Raw genomic sequence first — 9193 nt, forward strand, 5'->3', positions numbered from 1 at the left:
CACAGAACCAAGATGGCAACATGAAGCCAAGAGTTCTCAGAAGCTCTTCTCCCCCACCAAAAGAACCCTCCAAAATCATAAAATTATGACTAAAACCAAATTCTAGAGGGGACAGAACACATTTAAAGACTAATTGAAGCAATTTTCTATCCAAAGATGGTTTGATGGATCTGCAGGAAAGGTCCATTTCATCGGGACTATGACTGGAAGGAGCTATAGAGCATCCAGGGTTGTGCTTGAGAAAAACCAACTCCAGGCTTCTGGGAAGAATTCATGGGGCTCCAGAGTCCCTGGGAGTGCCTGGGTCCATTGCAAGGGGAGAAGTTTGCAGACCTCTTGGCCTGAGGATCACTAGGGATAGCTTGGAGGGCTGGTGGGAGAACTCTGACACAACAGAGTAAGCACAGAGCCAAGATCAATGCCTGCCTCACTGTAGCCACAGGAACCAACCGAACCACGCAATAGTTGTTTCCAGAGAACTCAGTCCACAGATGGAAAGGGGGTGGAGAGAGATTGAAGAATTCTCTCTGAAATCCCTGGGGCAGGACACTATTGTCTTTGTCCATACTCATATCTAGATCCTGGTCTGAGCCTGCATATCACAGAAAAGCAGGGACCCTCCTCACAGGACCAGAGCAGAGGGGAAGGCTTGTGAACATCCACACACCAGAGCACAGGCCAGCAGTCCAGTCAGAGTCTCTCATAAGAAAATGGAGGAATTCTTGGGCAGGTTTGCCAATAAACCCCAAAAGATTTAGAAATACAGTAAATAAAGTCATAAATTAAGGAAATGAGAAAAAAACTGAAAAAAGAATTTGAACATTGAAAATTATTTTGGTCTCATGAAGGATCAAAATACTTATTCAGAAGGTGACAGTCAAAGCTTCAGTATCAAAAGGATCCAAGAAAGTCAGGAATTGGTCTCAGACTATGACAATACAGAAAAAAAGACTTTGGAAACCAAGTAAGGTAGGATGATGAAAAATTGAGAAGAGAAATGAGAGCGATGCAGGAAAATCAGGAAAACCAAGTCAACAGCTTGGTGAAGGAGATACAAAGAAAAATTGAAGAAAATAACATCTTAAAAACCAGTTTAGGTCAAGTGAATAAAGCAATCCAAAAAGTTAATGAGGAAAAGAATGCCCTAAAAAGTAGAATTGGCAAATTGGAAAAGGAGTTAAAAAACTTCTATAAAGAAAATTATGACTCCAACCAAATTCTTGAGGGGTAGAATAAGTGGCATAGTGCATAGAACACCAGCCCTGGAGTCAGAAGTACCTGAGCTCAAATCTGGACTCAGACATTTATAATAATTACCTAGCTGTGTGATCATGGGCAAGTCATTTAACCCCATTGCAAAAAAAAACCCTAAAAAGAATAAGTGAAGCAATTCTGTAGCCTAGGTTTGGTGGATCCTCAGAGAAGTTCTATTGGATAGAGCTGTAGAGCATTCATCTGTGCTGTGCTTGAATAATGCAACTCCAGCCTTCCAGGAATAACTCAATGGGCTCCAGGGTCCCCAACTCTTTCAATTGTAGAATGTAAGCAAAAGGAAGCTGATGACTTTGTGAAAAATCAAGAAACAATAATACAAAGCCAAAGCATGAAGAACTATAAGAGAAGGTGAAATATTACATTGGAAAAACAACTCATATGGAAATCGGTTCCAGAAGAGAAAATTTTAAAATTATTGGGCTACCTGAAAGTCATGACCAGGAAAAGAGCTTAGCCTCCATTTTTTGAGAAATAATCCAGTAAAATTTCCCTGAGATCCTAGAAGCAGAGGGTAAAATAGAAAGTGAGGGAATCCATGGATCAGTTCCCAGAAAAGATCCCCACCCAAAAAACCTACCAGGAATATTATAGTCAACTTTTAGAATTCCCAAAAGAAAGACAAAATGCAACTAGCAGCCAGAAAGAAGCAATTCAATTACTGTGGCACTACAGTCAGGATTACATAGGATTTGACTGCCTCTATATTAAGGGTTCATAGGTCTTAGAATATGATATTCTGGAATGCAAAAGATCTTGGATTACAAACAAAAAATCAACTACCCAGCAAAACTGAACATCCTCTTTCAGGGGAAAAGATGGAATTTTTTTTTCTTTTTAGATTTTTCAAGGCAATGGTGTTAAGTGGCTTGCCCAAGGCCACACAGCTAGGTAATTATTAATTGTCTGACATCAGATTTGAACCCAGGTACTCCTGACTCCAAGGCCAGTACTCTATCCACTGCGCCACTTAGCTGCCCTGAAAAGATGGACTTTCAATGAAACAAGGGACTTTCAGATTTTCCTGTTGATATAAACAGAGCTGAATAGAAAGTTTGACCATCATAGAAAGGGTGGATGGGAAGAGCAAATTATGAAGGATTTAGTGATGCTGAATTGCATGTATTCCTGCATGGGAAGAAGATATGTTAACTCATATGAACCTTCTCATTTATAAGAGTATTTAGAAGGAACATATTGAGACAAGGCACAGGAGGGAGCTGAATATAATGGTATAATATAAAGTTTATCCTTTATTTCAAAGAAGACCACAACATCAGGGAGGTGATACCATGACACATGAATTGGATTTGAGTGAGGGGCTGCTGTGCTAAGTCACCAACCTCACTTTATCTTCCAGAGCCATCTGGGTACAATGGCCAGATGTTAAACAGGATGACTGGAGACAGCCTTGGCTGTAGGGTAATCAGGGCTAAGTGACTTGTCCAAGGTCACACATCTAGTAAGTGACAAATGTGAGGCTGGATTCAAACTCTTGTCCTCCTGAATCCAAGGCTAGAGCTCTATCCACTGTACCACCTAGGTGCCCTAATGGTATAATATAGTATAAAAATGGAGTCAATGGGTGAAAAAGGAACGTACTTGTAGAAATGGAAAGAAGATGCAGAATGGGCTAAGATATTTCATGTAAGAGTCAAGAAAAAGCTTTTGCAATGGAGTGGACTGGGGTAAGGTGAGGAGGAAAGAGTGAGCCTTCATTCTCAGAAGAAATGGCTAAGAAAGGAAATAACATACACACTCAAAAGGGTATAGAAAGGTATCTTACCCTAGAGGAAAAAGTAGAGGAAAGGGATTGAAGAAGGGGGGCACAGAGAGGAGAAGATGGTGAAGATGATAGGAGAGGGAAGATCATGGGAGAGGGTAGTCAAGTTCAATATACTTCTGAGGAGAAAGAGGGTTAAAAGAGAAAGAGAATAAAATAATTGAAAGTGTGGAGGAAGATAATGGACAGAAATACGGTTAACCATAACAATTGTGAGAAAAAATATTGAAGCAACATCTATGATGGACATAAGATAAAGAATGCAACCTATCTCAGACACAAATCTGAAGGTATCTGAACACAGACTGAAGAGGTTTCTCTATATTTTTTGGGGGGGAAGGGTTTATGTCTACTTTCACAAGTTTAGTGGAGTAATGTGAAAATTTTTAAACAAACCATTTAAAAAAAAACAAAAAAGACAGAATTTTGAAAGGTAATGAGATCATCAGGAATCAAATCCTTCTTTTTTGGATTTACATTACCCAGTCAGTCATAGACAAATGCTTTGGCAAAAATCAATAAAAACATTCACTTCTTTTTTTTTCTTTTTTATTGCAAGGCAATGGGATTTAAGTGACTTGCCCAAGACCACACAGCAAGGTAATTATTAAGTGTCTGAGCTCAGATTTGAACTCATGTCCTCCTGATTGCAGGGCCACTGCTCTACTCACTGTGACACCTAGCTTCCCCTGATCTATAAGAATTAAAACATTATTTTCTTTCTATTTTAAAGTAATATTCTGTTGCTTTTCATTAAATATGAACTTCCTGAAAATAATATTTTATTGAAACTTCCTTGTCATCTAACAATTTTTGCGTTGTTTCTCCCTTTCTTGCCATTCTTCATCATAGGAGGAATGAGTATAAGGGAGAAGATATAAAATTCAAATAGGTAATTTTTTTAGAATTAGTTATTGTATAAAATTCATCAAAATGTGGCATTTGGCTGAAATTGCCTTAGAATTCTTAGATTATATGCATCTTTCATTGGCTTTCACACTTCAGTGACCAAGAATGATGATGATGTTTGTCATGCATTCTCAAAAAAGACATCAGGGGAGGTGCCATCGTTACTAGTACATGAATTGCATTTGAGTGAGAGAGAGGTATGCTAAGTCATCAGCTTCACTTTCTTCTCCAGAGCCATCTGAGTCCAGTGGCCAAATGTCAATCAGGATGACTGAAGATGATCCTGGATTTGAAGAAATGAGGGTTAAGTGACTTGTACAGTTACTAAGTATCTAATGTCTGACACTGGATTTAAACTCCTGTCCTCCTGATTCTAAGGCCAGTGCTCCATCCTTTGTGCCAAGAATAATTGAAATTATACTGCTGAAGTTATTCAATAATAAGTTTTGGACTATCTTTACTTCCTGTATACTATTTGAAATATATCTATCTTCTTACATAGCTATATATGCCTCTATGTTTTATTTAAATGAAATCAAACTGTTAGTTGCACAATTTGTGTAGGAAATAATTGAGTAGCAATTCTGTTTCTATCTAGCTGCTTGTTTTACTACAAATCAGAATTTCCTGGATTCACCTTCTCTTTTGCTTTCCTTTTCTTTATATTGAAGAATATAATGCTTGATCTGATTTTTCAAATTCCATTGATGACAAATGTCAGTATGAATAAGCTCAATAAAGATATTTTACTATGGTGGACACATACACCATATACAGACATCTACTTATATACACATACAAATACTTATATACACATATACACAGATATATATATATATATGTATATATATACATATATATATCCATATATGCACACACATAAACACATTCAAAAATTTCATATGCATACACATGAACTTTTATACACACACACACACACACACACACACACACACACATATATATATATATACACATAATGCATGGAAGTAGAGTTGAGCATAGCTGTATTTATAAATTTATGCACATGGGTATATATGTATATGTCTGCAGGCATCTATATGTATACATGAAAATAGGCTAAGCTATATTATTTTTGTAATCTACAGAATCATTTCCTACCTAAAATCACTCCCTCTTACTCACACACACATACACATAAAAACCAGGCAATTCTGTATCATATAATTCATGGCAGTCTTTTGTATTTAATTTTGTCTTTTGATCATTAATGTCAATATAAGGTCTTTTCAACATTATCTTACAGTAAGATTTGAGCAAATATCTCTTAAATATTTAGCAGTATGAGTTCCAAAATTCTTATCATCCAATAGTTAGCAAGTGTTATTTACACAAAGAATATCTGTAATTCAGAATATGATACTCAACAATGTATTGTCACATTTATTTATTTGAATTTTACATTAATTTGAATAAAATAACACCAGTTAAGTGATTCTTTCTAAGACAATCAAATATAATTGGTCCTATTTTCCATTCAGGTGACTTCATTTTGTTTTTTCCTGGAATTAGCTGAATTTATACTCAAAAACTGATAAATAAGTGAAAATTGAAGTACTAGAGGTCGAGGAATAGATGATGGAAATTTTCCCAAATTATTTTATCATCAAACAATTTCAGACACCCTGATATTTATATCTTAAAGGATATTGTTATCTTATGTTGGAATATTCAACTTATAGTCAGGCTTCTTAGATAACATTCAATTTTGATATATGCATATCTTGGAAATAAATGCAAAGGAAATCAGATTGACTTCTGTTGGGAGAAGGGGAGGAGGGAAAGGAGAGGGGGGGAATTGTTAAATACAAAATGATTGGTAGAAACTACTAATGTATATAATTGGAAAATAAAATATATTAAAAAAGGAACTACATGCTAGAGGTATGTTTATAAATGTAATAATATTTGTAATAAAACTGAAATTCTGAATACAGATTGAGTAGCAATTCTGTTTAAAAATATATGAATTATACAGAAGTATAAATGAATACATTGTGAACTCCAATTGAAGTATAAATGAATAAAGTGTGAGTTCCAATTGAACCCTTTTTTGTATGTTTTTGTTTTTGCATGGCAATGGGGTTAAGGTTAATTTGCCCAAGGACACACAACTAAGTAATTATTAAATGTCTGAGTTCAAATTTGAACTCAGGTCCTCCTGGCTCCAGAATGGGTATGTCACCTAGCTACCTCCAACTGAACTTTTTTTTTTTTTTTAAATAAAGCAAAAATTTATTAAAGAGTTTACAAGACTTAGGAGGGCCTGAGGAGAGAGTGAGAGGGAGGAGAGAGAGAGAAAGAGAAAGAGAGAGAAGCAGTATTGGCTGGGCCATTGTCAGAGAAGACTGAGGCGGGACCCCCAACTGAACACTTTTCAACATTTAATTCATTCAAGGGTTTCTCTCCAATATAAATTCACTTGGTGTTTTTGCTCTGTCTGAATCCTTTCTAACATTCACTACATTTATAGAGTAGTGAGAGGTATGAGGGAGAGAAGGAGGGAAGACTTATTTTCCTCAGAGAGAAGACTCAGCTAAAATATGATGGTTTTCCTTGTGGTTAAAAACAAATAGCTCTAACAACCCATTAAATTTTAGTGCTCCCAAGTGACCCAAACTGCCACTTACTCTACCCTTTCAGTTATGATAATAAGAATTTTTAAACATACAATGCTATTTAAATCCATTATGTGCTTAACTCACCATAATATGTATAATTTTCAATCAATGAGTTACCTCCTGCAATTTTTTTTCATACATGCACGTGTGTGTGTGTGTGTGTGTGTGTGTGTGTATTATAGATAGCTAGATAGAAAGTTCCAGGTTCAAGATGGTGAAGGAAATAAAAGATTCCTTTATTTCTCCCATTTTCACTCTCCAAATAGCCTAGAATAGCAGACCCAACAAAAAGATAAAGTGAAACAATATTTCAGACCAAGAAACTAGGAAGACTGACAGCAAGGGTTTGTCTCACTTGGGTAAAAGGGGAAATATGACAGGAAGTGCCTCCAAAAGACAGCAGGGATACTTACATTAGCGAAACAGTGGTAGATCCTGAGTTCCAGTGCAGTGAAGCAGGAAAGTACAAAGACTGGGTCCTCCTCATGCCTCAGCATAACAAAAGAAATGGGTAGACTTCTACCCTGAGAATTACCTGTGCCTTAGCTTAAAACTGGACAAATGAAATAACTAATTATCACTAGCCTTTATTTATTGATTATTTAGTTTTCTATTAAATTTTTGTCTCTTTACATGGTCCTTTGTTGTACATAATTTATATTATATCTTGATCTGAAAATGATGTACTTATTATTTCTGCCCTTTTTTTGCATTTTATTATGTGCTTTTTAATGCTCTAACACATGTTCAAATTTTTTTAGGCACTATGTATCATAGGGAAAAAGATATGTTCCTTTCTATGCCCATTCAAATATTTACTCTAACTTTTCTAATATTCTATTAACCCCTTTAACTTCCTTCTTGCTAATTTTTTGCTCTAATTCTGAAAAGGAAAGATGAGGTTTTCCACCAATAGAGTTTTGCTGTCTATATCTTCCTGAAACTCACTCAACTTCCCCATTAAAATTTTTGTTGCTATAGCAATACATGTTTAGTAATTCATTGTCCATGGTAACATTTAGAATCACAATATATTGTTACAATTCTAAAGAGTTATGAGAATCTTCCTCCCATATTGAGATAAGATGTTTAATATTCTTGAAAAGCAGTGTTTTTCTTTTCACATGCTTACCTTTTTTTACATCTCTTCAGTCTTCTGTTTGCAAATCAAATTTTATATTTAGCACTTTTCTTTTCATCAGGTAAGTTTGAAAATCACCTATTTCATTAAATATACATATTCTCCCTGAAAAAAATGTATGCTCAGTTTAGCTAGGTAGTTGATTCTTGGTTGTATGTCAAGCTCCTTTGCCATCTAGATTATAATATTTCCAGGTCCACTGATCTTTTAATATTGGGTGCTGCCACATCCTACAAAATTATGACTGTGGCTCTTTGGCATTTGTATTCTTTTTTTCCTGGTCCCTTGCAGGATTTTCACCTTGAATTGATAATTCTGGAATTTAGTTTCAATATTTGTTGGCATTTTCATTTTGAGATCTCTTTCAGGAGGGAAATGGTGAATTCCATCAATGACATTTTTCTCTCTCTGGTTCTAGACTATAAGGGTAGTTTTCCTTGATGATTTCTTGAATGATGTAGTTCAGGCTTATTTTTTGATATTGGCTTTCAAGTAGACCAATAATTCTTAAATTATCTCTTCTGCATCTGTTTTACAAGACAGCTGTTTGTCCAGGGATAATTTCATATTTTCTTCTATTTTTTCAATTTTAAAAACATTTTAACTAATTCTTGATATCTCAGGTAGTCATTAGCCTCCACTAGTACCAATCTATTCATCAATGAATTATTCTACTCAATTTTTGAGTCTTCTTTTCCAATTTGGTCCACGTTATTTTTCTTTTGCCAAATTGCATTTTTATAGGATTTGTTTTCTTCTGTTAATTTATGTGTTTCCTTTTGCAAGATGACGGTTTTTTTCAAGCATTTCTTTTTGCAATATTTTCCACTTGATTTTTGAAATCCTTTTTGTGCTCTTCCAAGAAGTATTTTTGGAATGGAGCCTTATTCATCTTGTCCCCCACAGTTTCAGATGTTGTACACATTCTGCCACCCTTTTATAATATGGCGTTTTGTTCATTCTCATCTCCAAGTTAACTTTCAACATATCCTTCTTTTCTATGAGCTTCCTTACTTGTTTTGCATTTTGTTTCTGGTTCTGGTGCTAGGGGATGGACTGCTTACAAAACTTAAGTGTTAAGAACTATTGAGATTTGTTCTCTATCCTGGGATTTTGGGAGTTAACAACTCCAAGGGTTTGTCTCTGTACTGAACTGGGACATCTGAATCAAAAAACTAGTAATTTGTTCACTGGATTTGACTCTCTAGACTAGGAATACCACAGACTCAAAGTCTGGCCTGGACCATCCAATCAAATGGTGCAGACTGGATGGGGGTCCAGAAACACCTTTTTGGAGTTCTCTCAGTCCACCTGCTGCACTCCTGAGCCTGAACTCCACAACAGGAGATCTCTCACACAGTCTAGAACCCTTGATTAATACCCACCTGCCGTATCAACTGTGCACTGGTTTTCTGTTCCCTAGTTTGGTTATACTCATGTTTCTCC

At 35.7% G+C, this 9193-nt stretch overlaps 1 pseudogene; it reads right to left on the reverse strand.

Annotated features, from left to right (window-relative positions):
* LOC141492239 (POU domain, class 5, transcription factor 1 pseudogene) overlaps window positions 1-9193 on the reverse strand; it is a 31833-nt pseudogene that overhangs the window by 16527 nt on the left and 6113 nt on the right.

This window comes from Macrotis lagotis, chromosome 6 (assembly GCF_037893015.1).
Source record: "Macrotis lagotis isolate mMagLag1 chromosome 6, bilby.v1.9.chrom.fasta, whole genome shotgun sequence".
Classification (NCBI taxonomy): Eukaryota; Metazoa; Chordata; class Mammalia; order Peramelemorphia; family Peramelidae; genus Macrotis; species Macrotis lagotis.